Source organism: Schistocerca americana, chromosome 1 (assembly GCF_021461395.2).
Source record: "Schistocerca americana isolate TAMUIC-IGC-003095 chromosome 1, iqSchAmer2.1, whole genome shotgun sequence".
NCBI lineage: Eukaryota > Metazoa > Arthropoda > Insecta > Orthoptera > Acrididae > Schistocerca > Schistocerca americana.
In genome coordinates this window covers 938,365,126-938,387,042 of record NC_060119.1, presented here as the reverse complement: position 1 = coordinate 938,387,042, position 21,917 = coordinate 938,365,126, and the positions used below count along the sequence as shown (strand labels likewise).

The window sequence follows — 21,917 nt, the reverse complement described above, 5'->3', positions numbered from 1 at the left end:
ACAAATAGTTTCAGAAACGACTTCCTAACACTTAAATCTATACTCGATGTCAACAAATTTCTCTTCTTCAGAAACGCTTTCCTTGCCATTGTCAGTCTACATTTTATATCCTCTCTACTTCGACCATCATCAGTTATTTTGCTCCCCAAATGGCAAAACTCATTTACTACTTTAAGTGTCTCATTTCCTAATCTAATTCCCTCAGCATCACCCGACTTAATTCGACTACATCCCATTATCCTCATTTTGACTTTGTTGATGTTCATCTTATATCCTCCTTTCAAGACACTGTCCATTCCGTTCCACTGCTTTTCCAAGGCTTTTGCTGTCTCTGACATAGTTACAATGTCATCGGCGAACCTCAAAGTTTTTATTTCTTCTCCATGGGTTTTAATACCTTCTCCGACTTTTTCTTTTGTTTCCTTTACTGCTTGCTCAATATACAGATTGAATAACATCGGGGAGAGGCTACAACCCTGTCTCACTCCCTTCCCAACCACTGCTTCCCTTTCATGTCTATCGACTCTTATAACTGCCATCTGCTTTCTGTATAAATTGTAAATAGCCTTTCGCTCCCTGTATTTTACCCCTGCCACCTTTAGTATTTGAAAGAGAGTATTCCAGTCAACACTGTCAAAAGCTTTCTCTAAGTCTACAAATGCTAGAAACGTAGGTTTGCCTTTACTTAATCTTTCTCCTAAGATAAGTCGTAGGGTCAGTATTGCCCCACGTGCTCCAACATTTCTACGGAATCCAAACTGAGCTTCCTCGAGGTCGGCTTCTACCAGTTTTTCCATTCGTCTGTAAAGAATTTGCGTTAGTATTTTTCAGCTGTGACTTATTAAACTGATAGTTCGGTAATTTTCACATCTGTCAACACCTGCTTTCTTTGGGATTGGAGTTATTATATTCTTCTTGAAGTCTGAGGGTATTTCGCCTGTCTCGTACATCTTGCTCACCAGATGGTAGAGCTTTGTCAGGGCTGGCTCTCCCAAGGCCGTCAGTAGTTCTAATGGAATGTTGTCTACTCCCAGGGCCTTGTTTCGACTCAGATCTTTCAGTGCTCTGTCAAACTCTTAACGCAGTATCGTATCTCCCATTTCATCTTCAATTAAATCCTCTTCCATTTCCATAATATTGTCCTCGAGTACATCGCCCTTGTATAGACCCTCTATATACTCCTTCCACTTTTCTGCATTCCCTTCTTTGCTTAGAACTGGGTTTCCATCTGAGCTCTTGATATTCATACAAGTCGCTCTCTTTTCTCCAAAGGTCTCTTTAATTTTCCTGTAGGCAGTATCTATCTTTCCCCTAGTGAGATAAGCCTCTACATCCTTACATTTGTCCTCTAGCCATCCACGCTTAGCCATTTTGCACTTCCTGTCGATCTCATTTTTGAGACGTTTGTATTCCTTTTTGCCTGCTTCATTTACTGCATTTTTATATTTTCTCCTTTCATCAATGAAACTCAATATTTCTTCTGTTACCCAAGGATTTCTACTAGCTCTCGTCTTATTACCTACTTGATCCTCTGCTGCCTTCACTACTTCATCCCTCAGAGCTACCCATTATATGGCTTTACAATAAAATAAGGTATACTTAGTTGCTAACAAATCACTCCAATATTTAGTTTATGCGCGGAAATACTCACTATGAACAGGTAACTTGTCACTCCGAAACGTATTGTTGCTTTGACTGAAAAGCACTTGAGTGGCCTTGTTCTTTCATAGATCACGGTATAGAGCGCGACATGTATTCTCACTAGCGCTATAGTTTATGAACAGGTTTTGTCCGATATTTTGAAAACAAGAAAACCACTACATTCTGTACAACAAATACTCACACAAACAATTGATATAACACATCAGCAGGAGTCGGAAAGTACGCTAGAATGCTGCGCGGCCCCTCCCGCCGCAGGTTCGAGCCCTCCCTCGGGCATGTGTTTGTGTGCTGTTCTTAGCATAGGTTAGTTTAAGTTAGTTTAAGTAGTGTGTAAGTCTAGGGACCGATGACCTCAGCAGTTTGATCCCTTAGGAATTCACACAGATTTGAACATTTGAAGGCTAGAATGCTCCAAATTTTTCGGCTGTACATGTTGATGAAAACTTGAACTGTAGGAAGCATATTACTGAGCTTCTCAAACAATTAAGTTCAGCTACTTTTGCTCTTCGTATAACTTCTAACTTTGGGAAGAAATTATATGAACCTCCGGACACATTTAGCTTATTTCCACTTAATAATGTCGTACTGAATAATTATCTCGCGTTACTGACCAGTTAGAAAGGAAGTGCTGCTCGCACAAAAGCGAGCAGCAACAACAGTGTGCTGCACGCACCCACCGACGACATGTAGGTACAGGAACTAGACATTTCAACTGCACCGTCACAATACATATATTTGCTAATGACATTCGTCATAAATGATCAATCACAATTTGTAAAGAGCAATGATGCCCATACCCACAACAATAGAGGGGAAAAATGACCTTTATTACCCATTGATAAAGCTGTCAGTGGATCAAACGAGTTCAGTAAGCAGCAACAAAAATTTTTGATCATTTTCCCAATAACAGAGAATGTGTAACAGATAGCAAAACAAGTTTTAAATCCAATTTAAAATCACTTCTACTGGACAACTTCATCTGCTTAAAAACTAGTAGCCAGTTAAAAAAAAGTTCAGTTTCATGAGTAGGACTCAAGACAATAATGTATTCATTAATGTTAAGACCAATCAGGTAGAATGTTATGACCTCCTACCTAGTAGCCGGTGTTTCTACCTTTGGTACGGATAACTGCGGAGACGTGTAGTGACATAGAAGCAATGAGACCTTGGTACATCGCTGGGGAGAATTGGCACCACATCTGCACACACAAGTCTACATCTACGTCTGCATCTACGCGGTATGTCTGCTATTCACAATAAAGTGCCTGGAAGAAGGCTCAATGAACCACCTTCAAGCTGTGACCTAATTCCCGTAAGTTCTGGGGAGGGGAATGGGGCGCCAATGAGCTCTGAGGCCACCCTCAATCACATCCCAGATGTGCTCGATCGGGTTCAGATCTGACGAGTTGTTGGCCAGCACATCAATTGGAACTCGCCACTGTGTTCTTCGTACCACTAGCACTCCTGGCATTGAGACGTGGTACATTATCTTGTCGAAAAATGCCACTGCCGTTGGGATACATGATTGTCATGAAGGCGTGGTTTGCAACCAGTGCGCGATACTCCTTGGCTGTCATGGAGTCTTGCGCCCGCTCCTCTGGACCTATGGATAATCACCTGAATGTTCCCCAGAGAATAATGGAGCCGCCGCCAGCTTATCTTCGCCCCGCAGTACAGGTGTCAAGGAGCTGTTCCCCTCGTAGACGACGGATTCGCGCCCTCCCATCGGCATGATGAAGAAGGTATCGGTATTCATTAGCCCATGCAACGCTCTGCCACTGCGCCAGCGTCCAGTGCCAATGATCACATGCCCATTTCAGTCGCAGTTGCCGATATCGTGATGTTAACATTGGCACATGCATGGGTTGTCGGATGCGGAGGCCCATCGTTAGGAATGTTCGATGCACTGTGTGTTCAGGTGCAATTGTACTCGGCCCAGAGTTTAATTCTGATGTTAGTTCCGCCACAGTTCAGGGCATGTCCTGTTTTACCAGTCTGCCCCGCCGACGATGTCCACCATCTGTAATGAGGGATGGTCGCCCAACCCCACGACGTCTGGACTTGCTTTCACCTTGATTTCGGCACGTGTTGAAGACATCACAGCACCCCTAGAACACCCCACAAGTCGTGCTGTTTACGAAATACTCGTGCCGAGCCTCCGGGCGATCATTGTCTGCTCTCGTTTAAACACAGATAAATGGTGCTCCTTCCCAATTCTACTTGCTCACTGATACTACATCCACTGTGTATGTGATTGACTGGCAGTCGTTCCTCGCTAGGTTACCCTGTTATCGTCTGGACGTGTTTCTATACATAGTAAGTCGATGGTGGCGATGATCTGTTTGGTCCGTGTACATGTACTGTACACTGATCCCTTCCATATTATTTCGATAAAAAGACCGTTGAAATGATCTATGGAACAGGTAACTAACTAACTGACTAACTAACTAACTAACTAGCAAGTGATTGTCCATGATATAACACCACACGTTTCCAGGAAAGCGTTGTCTGAAAATGTATCTACGTAAATGCATGTATGTATCCTTCGGTCCACAGGTAAAAAGTTACGAATGTCATTGATACTATTACAAGTGAAAGCGGCTTCATTAGTAAGTAGTATTAGTAGGATTTCTCGGCGATTGACAGTTATCCAGCGACAAAAATTACAATCGTCTACATTCATCTCATTCTCGAAGATACATATGTAATGTCTGCCACATTCGCGTGTAAAATTTCTCCGTTTGCTCTTTGAAAGACTACACTTTACCAGCTGTACAATTTCTTGTACACAATCCACACACTGTTCACTTGCGCTTTCAGATGAATTATGACTCTGAGCACTGTATTAGGCTCATAGAAGTTAGTAAAGACGTGAGGATGCTAGATGAATTTGGTGGTCTGTAGTTAGGGAAACATCTATCATAAAAATCTCCTGCACAAATACCATATCGTCATACTCAGCGTTGGTAAACACATGTGGCACGCTTCAGCGATGCAGTAGCATTGCCCAAAAAAACCACACAACTGTAGCTGAAAAGTTCAAATAATTAAACTCAATCCCAACTTCACAACTTGAACATTAAAACAAAAATGACAATCGATCAGTAAATTCGTGTCAACTGGAGTACCGACTTACTTTACTTTACTTTACATGTGGCAAGGGCCTTATCGACCATACGCCTGCTCTATGAGCCTCTTCCACTTCTGCCTATCCAATGCCCTGTTTGTCCAGTTGCTGTTGCTGTTCATCCTAGTTGTGTCATACCGAATGTTATCCCGCCATCTAATTCTGGGTCTCCCTCTTCCTCGCCATCTATTGTTCTGCTGAATGCCATTCTAGGTAGTCTATTCTCTGTCATTCTTGCTATATGGCCTGCCCAATTCAACCTTGTCCTCTTGAGCGCTTCGACGATGTTACGGTGTTTGTACAGCCCTCTTAATTCTTCATTTCTTCTTATTCCCCATTCCATGTTATTTTCGTCGTATAGAGGTCCAAAAATTTTCCTTAGTACTTTTCTTTCAAATATTAAAAGTTTTCATCTTTCTTTCTAAATATTAATGTTTCACATCCATATAACATCACAGGTATAATGATCGATTCATATAAGCGGATTTTGAAGTTACTGCTAAGTGATCTTTTTCTTAGAATTTTGATGAAAATAAAAAGTGTCTTGTTTGCTGTTGATAAACGGGCATCTATTTCTGTATCTGTTCCGTTGTTATTATTAAAAAGACTTCCTAGGCACTTGAAGTGTTCAACAGTCTTGAAATTGAATTCATCTACAGTCAGAGGTGCATCTTTTCTGGTTTTCTTATTTACGGGCAGGTATTCTGTCTTTTCTTCATTAACATGTAATCCTGTTTTCTCAGTAATTTTGTAGTAATTTTGCATCATTCTGATTTATTCTCTTCTGGAACTACTTATTAGTGCTACATCATCTGCATAGGCAAGTCTTGTAATGTTTACATCCTGTAGCTGGATCCCTTGTGGACTGGTTTTAGAAAATTCTGTATCAATCTTCTCTAGGACAAGGTGAAATAAAATAGGTGAAATAGATTCCCCTTGTCTCAGTGCAGTGTACACCTTAAAATCTTCAGTTTCTCCTACAGGTGTGTTTATGCGACATAAAGTTTCATCTATACACATTTTAACTAATCTGATTAATTTTGATGATATTTTAAATTCTTTCATTAAATTTAAAAGTGTCTGTAGGTATGTGCTATCATAGGCCCTTTTAAAATCTACGAATAATATGTGGACGTCTAAATTGAATTCCCACGCCTTCTCAGTTACTTGTCTTAATGTGAATAAGTGATCTAATGTGGATCTGTTTCTGCAGAAACCGCATTGGTAGTCCCCAATCAGTTCTTCTGTTATTGTTATCAGCCTGTTTAATAGTACTGACACTTGAATTAAAAACTTGTCTCTGTTCTAACAACGCAACCACAACAAAGGTAAAAAATTAATTATGATTGTGGTGGTGCTCACGCTGCTAAACATTGCGTTTTCGGGCAACAACAAAGTTTTATTATGTGGCAGGTGTCATTAGAGCACAGTTAATAAAGTCATTTCATGAAATAATGGATAAACTAGGCACTCATCTTTTCGTGTTTCCCACGCTGGTCTCGTTGTAAAATCATGGCTCAATCGTCGAAAATCTAGGTGGTGATGATTCCAAGCTCGGATGCAAAGAGGCCTAGGTTTTATTCTGCGATATTCAAAAGTTTTATAGATGTGTTTCACAAACCATTCTTGAAGATTACACCTTTGAAAGTTAGCACAATGGTGATGTAAAAAAGTAATCAGCACTCCGAATTTAAGTTGCACTTATTTTTTATTACTTTTGTTGCAGTATCACGTAATACACAAAACATCACATTATAAAACATACTGGAAAACATCTTCCTCACAGTCACTGTTAAAGTTCACATTTTATAAACTGACTACAATTAGCGTCTTTCCAACATGACGATCAAGACTTGACTTTTTCTAGGTCCGACTCTCTAACTAACTAATAATCGCTTACGCGCCCAAAAATCAGAGTTACAAGTACGACAAAGATCATAGTGACAAAAGAAAGAATACACATAAGAATAATATCATTGCAACATAAACATATCGATGTATCAAAGTATCTCTACATTAATGAAATCAAATCTGAATGTTGTCTCAGAAATATGTTAACTACTATACAGAAACACAGTAGAATATTGCTAGTACCGAGAGGTTGAGGTGAGGTGCCGCAATGGTTACATAATTCAGGTACCATTACACTGTCCATGCATCTCTGTAACCAATTTCTTCTGAAACATCATATATATTATCCTATATCTAGTGCACTAAGTGAAACCATTGCTTAAAAAAAGCGTTGAGTGGTAAAATTCTATTCCTCCCTTGCCGAGGCGCCGAATTAGACTGAGTTGTAACATGTAACCTAGTAAGGCTAAGGTCTAAAGCAAACGTACTAGAGGAGCATTATGTTTCACGTTTTATGTTGTGCTGAAGCGTCCATGTATTACCCCAGCAGCTCGCTCATGTGCGCCATATCTGGTGCCCGGCGCGGCCGCCCTTCGCGTCTGCGGCAGCGGACTCTCCCACGTGACCTCGGTCCCAAATATGCTGCGGAATTGCGCTCTAATTGCGTTACAGCCCTCTCGTCCAGCGGCGGCTAACGAAGCCGTGCTGGGACACTGGAAGGACCCTGTCGCGGCTGTTCTTGTAGTTCACGCTGCCCTAGATAATTCCGCTGTAGTTAGCGCCAGAGCATCGGAGAGACCTACGCGGGAACTTGTTGTTTCAGCATGTGTAACAGTCAGACAAAACTTAGTCGAATCAACGCGGATGTACTGTGAGACGCACAAGCTACACTTGCTTAAACATCTATGTCTGTCATCAACAAAGCCAGTTTCTTTTTTTAAGTAGTAGTGGTTTCTACTTTCTCTTAAGAGGTTACTACATTCATTTCCTTTGCTCTGGGCTTTGTTGTGAGTTTTCCACGTAACAGGAAGTGGCAAAGTGGTTCACAGGTGAACGGCAGGACGGCAGTGTCCAGTGCGCCCAGCATTTCTATATGGGATTACGTGTCATTATCAGGTGCATTGATGAACTCACTGCTTAGCAGGTTGTGCGGCGACCTTATCTCTCCCCCCACTCCCACCCCTCCTTCCGCCTTGATACTTTCTCTGCAGTCCGCACATAGCTTCCATTTAAAAATGTTGAATTATCACAAAGAGACTGCCAACAAACGATAGCGCCTGATTGAACGAGTGATTAAATTGAGGCTAACTGGAATGAGATTTTCACTCTGCAGCGGAGTGTGCGTTGATATGAAATGTCCTGGTAGATTAAAACTGTGTGCCTGCGAACCAGGAGAGCTTCTGTAAAGTTTGGAAGATAGGAGACGAGGTACTGGTAGAAGTAAAGCTGTGAGGACGGGGCGTGAGTCGTGCTTGGGTAGCTCATTTGGTAAATCACTTGCCCGCGAAAGGCAAAGGTCCCGAGTTCGAGTCTCGGTCTTGCACACAGTTTTAATCTGCCTGGACGTTTCATATCACCGCACACTCCACTGCAGACTGAAAATCTCATTCTGGAAACATCCCCAAGGCTGTGGCTAAGCCATGTTTCCGCAATATCCTTTCTTCCAGGAGTGCTAGTTCTGCGTGGTTCGCAGGAGAGTTTCTGTAAAGTTTGGAAGGTAGGAGACGAGGTACTGGCAGAAGTAAAGCTGTGAGGACGAGGCGTGAGTCTTGCTTGGGTAGCTCAGTTGGTAGAGCACTCGCCCGCGAAAGGCAAAGGTCCCGATTTCGAGTCTCGGTCGGGCACACAGTTTTAATCTGCCAGGACGTTTCATTGAGACTAACTGTTTGTTGAAAATGTATATATACTGGGTGGCTATGATTAAAGTGTAATTACTCCCAGACGTTCAATATCAGCTGTAATTATCGTATGGCAGTGAAACTTGTTTGATATTCTAAGGCGTTAAAACGAAACCGATTTATGATGGAAAAGCATTAGTTCCAATTTTTGCTGCCAGGTGCACTGTGATTGCAACAAAGAGGTATAGAAATGTTTCCGTATGTAAAGGATCAGGAACAGGACATGGACACAAAAGGCCAAACAAGTGAAAAAGGCGTTATGTTGATTTTATTATTAACCACCACTTACAGGATCTGCTCAATATGAGCATCAGAGACATCTACGAGATGCTGTAGTGCAAGATTTCCACCTGGTGTCCAATACTGGAACTATATTTTTCCAATGCAGATTGCTTCCACATTAACGCATTAGCATATCTACCAAGTTTCGCTGTCATACGCTAATTACAGCCCACACTGGATCTCGTTGAGTAACTGCACCTTAATTACAACCACCTAGTACTAGAGTAACTCTCTCTGCCGTACTAAGATATTATCTGTACGAGGATAATCTCAAAAATGAGCTCTCCTATTTTGTTGTAAGTACAGAACTCTTTGTGTGGCAGTTGGTCTCACTGTTACGAAGAGTGCTTCACGCGCTGTGTGTAAACGTGCGCACGCCGCGCTGAGGCGCTCAGTCTTGCCTTGGCAGCCGTTGAGAATGGAGCTCCCGTTGGATGTTACCGCCAAGTGCGAATTGCGCGCAGTTATTCGGTTTTTGAGCACAAAGGGCACTGCGCCGATTGAAATCCATCGCCAATTGACGGAAGTGTATGGTCAGTCGTGCATGGATGTCAAAAATGTTCGTAAGTGGTGTAGAGAGTTTGCAGCTGGTCGGACCGAAATTCACGACGAACAAAGGAGCGGGAGACCGTCAATTTCTGAGCAGACAGTGTTGAAGGTTGAGCAAAGTATGCGTGAATTTCTGCGGATTACCCTGGATGATCTCTGCACGTTGGTTCCTGAGGTTTCCCGAAGCACCGCTCACAGAATTTTAACGGAAACATTGAATTACCGGAAAGTGTGCGCAAGATGGGTGCCACGCATGCTGACAGGACCACATGCAGCAATGAGTTGATGCTTCACGCGCATTTCTTCAGCGCTTTGCAGCCGAAAAGGACAACTTCCTGGACTTTACACCTGAGACCAGGCAACAACCACGCCAGTGGCGGTATCGTTTTTCGCCAAAGCCGCGGAGCTGGCGGCGAGCTGGTATGACATGGGCATACAAAAACTGCCACAGCGTCTACAAAAATGCATCGACAGAAATGGTGATTATGTCGAAAAATAGCTAAATGTTCAAGCTGCAAACTGATGTAAACCATTGTAGAAATAAACAGGTCTATATACTTATAAAAAATAAGAGACCTTACTTTTGGGACTACCCTCGTATATTCCTTTCATCCACCTGTTTGATTTCGCATCGGACAAGGCTACACTGTTGGGACCCATTAATGTTACCCTCACTTACCATAATTATTGGGGTAATGTTTCAGTTCATGGATATGTCACCCTACAGATTTAATATAAGCTGGCTGAACAAGATAATAATCACCCCCTTGAAGAGCTCTTTGAATGATCTGATGCGATGTATGTGGTATATAGGATAAAGAAAAACCGCCGCACTTGGCTCTCAGCATGCGGTTTCTCATCCCAGTTCAAGACAAAAGTGGATCTAGCAAAACCTAGTCCCGCCAATAGGTTTAACAGAATTTCAATAACAAAAAAAAAAAAGCAAGGCTGTGACAACGATGCACCGTGCAGCGTGACCAAGAACAGGCAACGAAGTTGTACCATTAGCTTGGTTCCACTGCTGAAATATTTTCCTGTCACAAAGTCTCTGACGATTGTCTGCATAAAGGGCTACACCTTGGCATGTCTATACGGAGATGCTCATCACTGACGCCTTGATTTTTGGAAGTACTCGCTGACTGCACATAAGGATGTTGTGCGCTGTTCTCATTATAGCCCGTGTTTTGCCACTTGTCTTAAAATCGTTTTTACCACGCCCTCACTAAGTTGGCGTGTTCCTGGCATGACAGGTGCCACCTACCCCTCCCCCCCCCCAACTCCCCACCCCCCTCCCACCTTGTTCGGAATGAAACATACCGCTCCTACATCTTAGATTCTGCCCGCTGACCATCCTTTGACACTTGTGGCGTTTTCATGATTCCAGATGGACTAGTTTTAATTTGGTTTTCCACAGTATAAATGTGCAATAAGTAAATAAATAAAATAAAATGAAATAAAATAAAAATGAGCCGCATGAGTGCAGCACAGCAATGGTAGGGGAGAGGCATCGTGGCCAGGCCTCGGGATCGGAATCCTCATATATATATTCATCTTCATACATACTCCGCAATCCACCATACGGTGCGTGGCGGAGGGTACCTCGTACCACAACTAGCATCTTCTCTCCCTGTTCCACTCCCAAACAGAACGAGGGATACTGCCTATATGCCTCTGTACGAGCCCTAATCTCTCTTATCTTATTTTTGTGGTCTTTCCGCGAAATATAGGTTGGCGGCAGTAAAATTGTGCTGCAGTCAGCCTCAAATGCTGGTTCTCTAAATTTCCTCAGTAGCGATTCACGAAAAGAACGCCTCCTTTCCTCCAGAAACTCCCACCCGAGTTGCTGAAGCATTTCCGTGACACTCGCGTGATGATCAAACCCACCAGTAACAAATCTAGCAGCTCGCCTCTGAATTGCTTCTATGTCCTCCCTCAATCCGACCTGATAGGGATCCCAAACGCTCGAGCTGTACTCAAGAGTAGGTCGTATTAGTGTTTTATAAGCGGTCCCCGTAACAGATTAACCACATCTTCCCAAAATTCTACCAATGAACCGAAGCACGTATTTCTACTAACTTTTGCCTGTCCTCATTCTCCCGATCTTTCTTGTACCGCGAGTGCAACTGTCTTTGCTTCCTGGGCATTCTCCGAATCGCACTGTGAAACCACGGTGGGTCTTTTCCGTCCGTAACCCACTTTTTCGGCACATAATTCTCCAATGCGTGATTTACAATGTGTTTAAAATTTTCCATAATTCTTCCACGTCCACCGTACCGGAAGTAAATGAAGTCGATTCATTTACTAAGTGGGATGCTAACAACTGTTTATCTGCTGTTTCTAGTAAGAATAATCTCTTAGCCTTCTTGACCGACTTTTTAATTCTCGTAACCATAGTCGTAATGACAACATCATGATCACTAATCCCTGTCTCAACACTGACACCGTCGATGAGGTCTGATCTGTTCGTGGCTACCACATCTAAAATGTTTCCATACGCGTTGGCTGTCGATTTAGCTGCTCAAGGCAGTTTTCGGATAATGTGTTCAAAAGTAATTCACACGATGGCTTGTCTGTACCAACTGTAATGAATCCACAGACATCACAGTCTATACTAGGTAGGTTGAAGTCGCCTCCGACTAATATAGCATCATCTGGGTACTCCTGCGATAAAGAGTGTAGACTTCCTTTGAATGATTCTAGGACTGTCACGGTGGCCGCTAATAACACCCAACAATTAACTTTATTTCTCCTAGCCCTGTTAAACGTCTCCAGATAACTTCACAATCACACTCTACTTCGACCCCCCCCCCAAAAAAAAAAAAAAAAAAAAAAAAAAAAAAAAAAAAAAAAAAAAAAAAAGGTTCAAGTGGCTCTGAGCGCTATGCGACGTAACTTCTGAGGTCATCAGTCTCCTAGAATTTAGAATTAATTAAACCTAACTAACCTAAGGACATCACACACATCCATGCCCCAGGCAGGATTCGAACCTGCTTCCGTAGCGGTCGCTCGGTTCCAGATTGTAGCACCTAGAACCGCACGGCCACTCCGTCCAGTCCTTTGACCTCAGTAGACACAATATTTTTGTCAGCTGCAATGAAGACACCACCTCCTACGGTGTCTAATCTGTCTTTCCTATACACGTTCCAACCCTCACTAAATGTTTCAGAACTTCCTATCTCAGGGTTCAGCTAGGTCTCAGTCCCGAGAATAATTTGCGCGCCACACGCTTCCTGGAGGGCAGTAAATTCAGGAACTTTATCCCGAACACTCTGAAAATTTACTGCTAGTATCAGATACCTGAACTGTCTCTGCCTGCACGCCGACTGGTGAGTGTTCATCAGGACACCTCGCACTACTGCCTAGCCTAAAAAAACCCCATGTGCACGCCACAAGTACTCTGCTACCCGAGTAGCCGCTTCCTTTGTGTAGTGCACCCCTGACCTATCTAGGGGAGTCCTACAATTCACCACCCAATAGCACAAGTCTAGAAATCTGCAGCCAAGACCGTCAGAGTCGACGAAGCCTCTGGTTGAGACCCTCGACTCGGCTCCAAACCAAAAGACCCTGATCCACTCTGGGAACGACGCTGCAAATAGAGAGATCTGCTTGCACCCCGCGTGCGAGGCCAGCGGTCATCACCAAATCCGAAACTCGATGAGGAATCGCATACCGGCCTCCAAGTTCGGAATTTTTCTCCGTCCTGTAAAACTGATGTCAGGCGATCATGTGACCCTCCATCAAGACAGGTAATTGGTAGATACATGACGGTTGGCTCTAAAAAATCAGTGCATTAAGATGGATCGATGTGGATACGTAAGCAGTGGAGAAAGGACCTATCGTGTTTGGACCTGTCAGTGACAATTCCCTCAACACACAATTCCCTCAACACTTGTAGCCCGCGTCTTAAATTATTTTGTTTGATGAATCCCAGTTTCTGTCTTGCCATTCAGTTTTTACACTCAGTAGCTCCCTCTCGTTAGGTGTCATCAGTCTGTTGCTGACCTGACACATCTCATTTTTATTCTGTAAATTCGATTTATCACAACTACAATCATGTTTCTACACTCGACTTATACTGGTTGTCAATTACAGTATTGATGTCAGAGATTGTAAATGCCAGGTCATCTTTTCCTATAGATTAACTTTCTGTATTCTGATTGAGAAATTTTGCATATGGAATAGTAAATGTTTAAATGCCACTTCTGCGCCTTGATCTGGGGAGTCTGTGATATGCGGCAGCAGGGTCTGCGTGCTGAGATCCCTATGGAGATACGTTCACAAGGATAGGGATAGGGGCTGAGTTGTAATATTCGTGCTGACAGGCTACCTCTGGTGTGTACATTCATCTACATCTACATCATACTCCGCAAGCCATCTAATGATGTGTGGCGGAGGGTACTTTCGGTACCACTATCTGATCCCTTCAACCCTGTTTCACTCGTGAATAGTGCGTGGGAAGAATGATTGTCGGTAAGCCTCCGTATAGGCTCTAATTTCTCGAATTTTCTCCTCGTGGTCAATACGCGAGATGTTGTAACCTCCCCACAAAATGAAAATAATATAATACGTATGAATAATATTGACATTTAGTGTAACCTCAAAACAGAAAAATTCCTAAACTTCTCAACAGTAAAAATTACAATTATGTCGTTCACGTTCAGGGTAACGTCCCAACAAAAAATAAATTCAGTAACCTGGTAATAATACAATGTAACTAACCTCTCAATTAAATTGTCACTCACTTATAATTTTTCAATAATTGACTGTGAATTTTACCTGGTAAATTTTGGACGTCAGCAGTGCAGCGACATGGCCCTGAAAGATCATTCTGAATAAAAAAGAAAAATTCTTACCTCAATGAAGTTGCCGGATAACGCATATATATGTGGAATGCTGGCCGATAGATACGTCATTTATGAAAGGAAACAACTGATTTTTCTTTTGCAATAATCGGGATGATCATGGATTGGAGAAATTAGTAAATTCTTTAAATTGAAATGAATGGTTGTTAAAAGTTATTTTTTACGAGAAAGATTATTATTAGGACATTTTTAAAACATTTACATGGGACTTGAGATAACAATACTACATATGCGCGAGGCTGCCTTTTACCTTATACAATAATGCTCAGGCTCCGGCATCGCTGCACCACGACCGGCCCAGCCAACACGGTACACCAGACCAGACTGCTCGCTAGCAACAACTTACTGCCACAGGCACACAGTTCCTACTGCAGTCAACACTGCTCTCTGGTCTGAGATTCTCTTATACCTTACATATCGCAGGCAGCGCGTGAGCAATACATCGAAATTACATCTGCTCGGACCTCTTACAATGTATGTGGGGGGAAGTATATGTTGTGTGACTCCTCCTGAAAAGTGCTGTCCGGGAATTTCAGTAGTAAATCTCTCCGTGATGTAAAACGCCTCTCTTGTAACGTCTGCTGGTGGGGTTCGTTTAGCATCTCCGTAGCGCTCTCTCGCCAACTAAACGATACCGTCACGAAACACGCCACTCTTCGTTGGATCTTCTCTCTCTATCAGTCCTACCTGATAGAGATCCCAGATAGATGAACAATACTCAATAATCCGGCGAACAAGCGCCTTATAAGCCACTCGTTTCGTGGATGAGTTACAATTCCTTAATATTCTTCCGATGAATCTGAGAATGGTGTCTGCTTTTCCCAGTACCAGTTTTATATGGTCATTCCACTTTAGGTCGCTCTGGATAATTACGCCTAGATATTTCACGGTAGTGCTGTCTCCAGCTATTTGTCATCAGTAGTGTAGCTGTACATTAATGGATTTCTTTTCCTGTGTATGCGCAATATGTTACATTTATTTACGTTCATGGTCAACTGCCAGAGTCTTCACTATTCATAGATTCTCTGCAGGTCGTTCTGCAAATTCTTACTATCTTCTGGCGTTGCTACTTCGGTATAAACAACTGCATCATCTGCGAATAGCCTTAAAGAGCGTCCGATGCTTTCTACTAGACCATTTATATATATTGTGAACAGCAACGGTCCTATCACACTTCCTTGTGGTACTCCGGGTATTAACTTTATATCTGTCGATTTATTTCCGTTAAGGCGAAGTGTTGAGGTCTGTCTGCAAGAAAGTCTTGAATTCACTCGCAGGTCTGCTCTGATATTCCGTAAGCTCGTATTCTTTTCATTAAACGGCAATGAGTGACGGTGCCAAATGCCTTACTGAAGTCAAGGAACACTGCCTGAGCGCCGTTGTCCCCTGCACTGTGGATCTCATGGAGAAACAGAGCGAGTTGAGTTTCGCATGATCTGTGTTTGCGGAATCCATGTTGATTTTTATAGTGGAGTTGTTCATTTTCCAAGAACGTCATAATTCTTGAACATAAAACATGTTCCATAATTCTACAACAGATTCACATCAACGATATAGGTCTATAATTGTGTGGATCTCATCTCTTACGCCATTTCTTGAAAACGGGAATGACCTGCGCTTTTTTTTTCCAGTCATTGGTACCTTTCGTTGCTCAAGCGCCCTACGATAAATTACTGCTAGAAGGGGAGCAAGTTCTTTCGAAAAATCTTTATAGAAGCTTATAGGCATCTCACCTGATCCTGAAGCCTTTGAAATACTAAAAGATTGTAGCTACTTTTCAATTCCGCGATCGGTTATCACAATATCTCCACATCGACGTTCGCACGACGATTGAAAAGAGGGACAGTGTTACGATTTTCCGCTGTGAAACAACTGCGGAAGACCGAATTCAGTATTTCGGTCTTCTCTGTGTTGTCTTTCGTTTCGGTGCCGGTGTGATTTTGACCCACTTACTGATTTTGCACACGACCAAAATCTCTTACGGTTTTTACTCAGGTCGGTTGACAACGTCTTACTTTCAAAATCATTGAACGCTTCTCTCATTGCTCTCCTTACACTCATTTTCGCGTCGGTCAGCTTCTGTTTGTCAGCTAGGTTTTTACTTCTCTTGAATATGAGATGAAGTGCTCTTTGTTTACGTAGCGCTTTTCAAATGGTTCAAATGGCTCTGAGCACTATGGGACTTAACATCTGAGGTCATCAGTCCCCTATAATTTAGAAATACTTAAACCTAACTAACATAAGGACATCACACACATCCATGGCCGAGGCGGGATTCGAACCTGCGACCGCAGCGGTCGCACTGTTCCAGACTGAAGCGCCGAGAACCGCTCGGCCACATCGGCCGGCAGCGCTTTTCTAACACGGCTAGTAAATCATAGTGGATCTTTCCCATCCCTTAAAACCTTACTCGGAACATACTTGTCTAGGGCATATTGAATGCCTTTGAATTTTTTCCATTTGTTCTCCACATCTTCGTCCTCATCACAGAATATTTGACGTTGACTGCTGAGATATTCTGAAATTTGTATCCTGTCACCCTTGCTGAGCAAATATATCTTCCTTCCTTTCTTAACATTCCTTCTAGGAACCGTGTCAAATGTGCTGTCACAGCCTTATGATCATTGATACCTTCCTCTACGTTAACTGAGTTGATAAGTTAAGGTCCGTTTGTTGCCAGGAGGTCTAAGACGTTGCGCTCACGAGTTGGTTCTCTATCTGCTCAAAGTAATTTTCGGACAAGACATCCAGAACATTGCCTCACGATTCCCTATCTCTGGCACCAGTTTTGATGACATAACACTCCCAATCTATACCTGGCAAGTTGAAGTCACCCCCTATTACAACGGCATATCAGGAAAATTACTATTGACATTCTGTAAGCTCTGTCTGAAGCGCTCTACAACTACAGATCCTGACCCAGGCGGTCTATAAAAGCATCCAATCACAATTTTTGACTGTTCTTTGATGCTCAATTTCACCCAGATTTATTCACATTCGGAATCCGTGATCCACTCGCTAGATTTTATCGAATTTTTTACTCCAATAAACTCGCCGTCACCATTGGCGACTAACCTATCCTTACGATAAGCATTACCGTCTGAATATAGGATTTCGTTGTCATTGACATCTGGCTTCAACTAGCTTTCTGTTCCCGATACTGTCTGTGCATTATAATCTTTAATAAGCGATACTAATTCTGGGACCTTTCCTTGGATGCTCCTGCAGCTTGCTAAAATTATATTAATCTTTTATATATATGGCCTGCCAGGAACCAGACCCTCTGACGTCACTGTGGCTGATTTAACAGGCAAATCCTGTTTGCTCCCAATGAAGGGGTCCTCTAACCTAAAAAAGCCCCATGTGCACGCCACACGTACTCCGCTACCCTAGCAGCCGCTTCCTGTGTGTAGTGCACGCCTGACCTGTTAAGGGGAACCCTACAATTCTGCACCCGATAGCGGAGGTCGAGAAATTCGCATCCTGTACCGTCGCAGAGCTGTCTGAGCCTCTCGTTTAGACCTTCCAGTCTGCTCAAAATCAGAGGACCGCGATCAACCTTGGGTACGATGCTACAAATAGACAGCTTAGCCTGCACTTCACGTGCGTTGCTAGTTGCCTTCATTAAATCAGCCAGCCGCCGAAAGGAGCCGAGGATGGCCTCAGAACTTAAGTGGCAGGCGGGCGTCATTCGTGCCGACATGTGCCACTACATGCAGCCGGTTGCACCCAGTGCGCTAGATAGCCGCCGGCAGGGTCTCTTCCACGTCACGGATGAGACCTCCCGGCAAACATACCGAATGCACACTGGAATTATTTCCCGCCTTGTCTATCTCCCTGAGGGGCGCCACACCCTCCTAACATTGGAGCTTCAAACGTCTAGTATACCCACCCTCTGTACCTGTCGGACTGGGCAGGAAAATCGACCACTGGCCCAACAGGAGAGGCATCCCGTGCTGGCTCAGAGTTTTAATCAACACTGGGAAGAATCTCGTGCCTGTTGCTAAGACGTAAGGAGCCAGCCGCACGGCCTGTTTCCACTTTCGCCTTCCGCCCAGTGACACGCGAACCCACCACTGTCTGCCACCCACTCTGGAGCGCAGACGGACCGGTCAGATGTTGCATATCGGTAGCCGCAGCGACGTCCGGGCCACCAGGGGATTGCAGTGGCACCAAAGGTCTCGCAGGTCTCGTCACTGGGGCCCCGACGTCACCGAAAATTCGAGTACTAGCTAGAAGCTTGTCGGCGGCAGCCAACGCAATTTCCAGCTGTTTACGCACAGCAGCCAACTCTCCTTGTGTCCGCTCACAACAAGCGCAGTCCCTAGTCATATCGTATTGTGTATAAAATAGATACATGGTCTCAAATCACGCTACTGAGTTTGAAAATATACCAAAGGAGAATAAAGTAAAAAAAAAAGAGTTGGTGTGCAGATTTCTCACTGAACTCTGAGTCCGCAAGGTATTAAACAGAAATAAAATTATCTACACGGAAAATTTATGCTAGGAAGCCGCCCTACACAAGGATATTTACAAGAGGTACACAAAAACAAAAACTACGATTAATTTTCTAACCAATAGTCTACACAGTAAAATACAAACGTACAGTTCACTTCCTCGCAGAAGCACGTGAACAAAAAACAAAGATTAAATTAATTTGCAGTTTATCACACAACTGCTGCTGCTGCTCTGCTGTGCGTCCTCTCGGCTCGACAGCTGCCGCTACATTTGGTGTCCCCAGAACATCATGAATTGCTCTTCTTGCAGATGATTTTGTTTTTGCTATATTGAGGAATTGTTTGAACTGCTTTTAGATGTAAATTAGAGAAATTAAAAGAACTGCAACAATTGCTACAGTGTTAACCATCGCTGTACAATAAATATAAAATTAGACATGTGATACAAATCATATCATTTTATTGACTTACATTTAAATAACTAATGATAGAATTAAAAAATTGCACTCTCGTATATAGTTTCAAAACATTCTGCATTTTAAGTCTGTCTCTTTGTAACTTAAAACGATTTTGTTATTAAAAGCGATTTGTTAAAACGATTGTGTTACTGACTTGAATGAATATTCTTAATCGTCATTTCCTTTTCTAACCCGTCTCGACAAACTACTATGGTAGAGGTAGAGGCTTTTCTCCTAGTTTAAGATTCTTCCTTCCTCCCACTGTATCGGTGTTATTCTTCCGTCTCCAACTTCTCCCTCCCCCCCCCCCCCCTTTCCACTTGAGTGCGTTAATTTTCCCACCTACATAGAATAAACTACCCTAGGTAGTCTCCATTTCCATCATACATTTTCTAGTACAATGATCACGCCCTTTGTCCAGATTGTTCTCTAGCAAAACAAATCACGCTTGGTATATAACAGCTGAAACAACCGGATAGTTTTTTGTTTGACCCCACAGAGACTTTCAAATGTTCAAATGTGTGTGAATTCCTAAGGGACCAAACTACTGAGGTCATCGATCCCTAGACTTACACACTACTTAAACTAACTTATGCGAAGAACAGTGCACACACCCATGCCCGAGGTAGGACTCGAACCTCCGGTGGGAGAGGCAGTCAGAGACTTTTACATACAAAACAATTAGCGAAATCCAAAATTTACTGAAACTTTCTTGCAGATTAGAACTGCATGCCAGTCCGGGACTGGAGCATGGGGCATTTGCCTTGCCTGGGCAAGTGCCGAGCCGACTAAGCTAACCAATCACAACTCACGACTCTCGCAACACCCTCCCCTCATCCGAGCTTTGATTGTACCAGCATCTCATCTCCCTACTTCCACGCTTTACAAAAGTTCTCGTGCATACCTGACGAGAGTATCCCCTGCCACATTTCCGCAATATCCTTTCTTTCAGGAGGAATGGTATCGCAAGTAATGGAGAAGAAAGTAAAGAAGGAAGATTAGTGTTTAACGTCTCATCGACGAGGTAACTAAAGATGGAGCACAAGCTCGGATGACGAAACGATGGGGAAGGAAATGGGCCCTGCCGTTTTCAAAGGAATCATCCCGGCGTTTGCCTGGAGTGAGTGACGGAAATCACAGAAAATCTAAATCTAGATAGTTAGACAGGGATTTGCACCGTCATCCTCCGGAATGCGAATGCATTATGATAATCCCTACCCCACCTCTCTCGGTAGGTATGTAGAAGAATTTATGTGAAATCTGAAAGATCGGAGATGAGGTACAGACGGAAGTAAAAGATTGAGGACATCTCCTGCTTGGATAGCTCAGTTAATAAATCACTTGTTCGCAAAAGGCAAAGGTTCCAGTTTCGATTCCCAATCTGTCTCGCGGTTTTAATCTCCCAGGAAGTCTTAAAACAGCACATATTCCGCTGCAGAATGAAAATTCTTTCCTAAATTTATTGATGATATAAAAATACACTCCTGGAAATGGAAAAAAGAACACATTGACACCGGTGTGTCAGACCCACCATACTTGCTCCGGACACTGCGAGAGGGCTGTACAAGCAATGATCACACGCACGGCACAGCGGACACACCAGGAACCGCGGTGTTGGCCGTCGAATGGCGCTAGCTGCGCAGCATTTGTGCACCGCCGCCGTCAGTGTCAGCCAGTTTGCCGTGGCATACGGAGCTCCATCGCAGTCTTTAACACTGGTAGCATGCCGCGACAGCGTGGACGTGAACCGTATGTGCAGTTGACGGACTTTGAGCGAGGGCGTATAGTGGGCATGCGGGAGGCCGGGTGGACGTACCACCGAATTGCTCAACACGTGGGGCGTGAGGTCTCCACAGTACATCGATGTTGTCGCCAGTGGTCGGCGGAAGGTGCACGTGCCCGTCGACCTGGGACCGGACCGCAGCGACGCACGGATGCACGCCAAGACCGTAGGATCCTACGCAGTGCCGTAGGGGACCGCACCGCCACTTCCCAGCAAATTAGGGACACTGTTGCTCCTGGGGTATCGGCGAGGACCATTCGCAACCGTCTCCATGAAGCTGGGCTACGGTCCCGCACACCGTTAGGCCGTCTTCCGCTCACGCCCCAACATCGTGCAGCCCGCCTCCAGTGGTGTCGCGACAGGCGTGAATGGAGGGACGAATGGAGACGTGTCGTCTTCAGCGATGAGAGTCGCTTCTGCCTTGGTGCCAATGATGGTCGTATGCGTGTTTGGCGCCGTGCAGGTGAGCACCACAATCAGGACTGCATACGACCGAGGCACACAGGGCCAACACCCGGCATCATGGTGTGGGGAGCGATCTCCTACACTGGCCGTACACCACTGGTGATCGTCGAGGGGACACTGAATAGTGCACGGTACATCCAAACCGTCATCGAACCCATCGTTCTACCATTCCTAGACCGGCAAGGGAACTTTCTGTTCCAACAGGACAATGCACGTCCGCATGTATCCCGTGCCACCCAACGTGCTCTAGAAGGTGTAAGTCAACTACCCTGGCCAGCAAGATCTCCGGATCTGTCCCCCATTGAGCATGTTTGGGACTGGATGAAGCGTCGTCTCACGCAGTCTGCACGTCCAGCACGAACGCTGGTCCAACTGAGGCGCCAGGTGGAAATGGCATGGCAAGCCGTTCTACAGGACTACATCCAGCATCTCTACGATCGTCTCCATGGGAGAATAGCAGCCTGCATTGCTGCGAAAGGTGGATATACACTGTACTAGTGCCGACATTGTGCATGCTCTGTTG

General features: G+C 44.0%; 1 protein-coding gene across 1 annotated transcript in view; it reads left to right on the top strand.

The window, feature by feature from the left end:
- Positions 1–21,917, top strand: part of LOC124595260 (E3 ubiquitin-protein ligase MARCHF3-like) — an 81,392-nt gene that overhangs the window by 45,771 nt on the left and 13,704 nt on the right. The gene's annotated exons all lie outside the window — the stretch shown is intronic.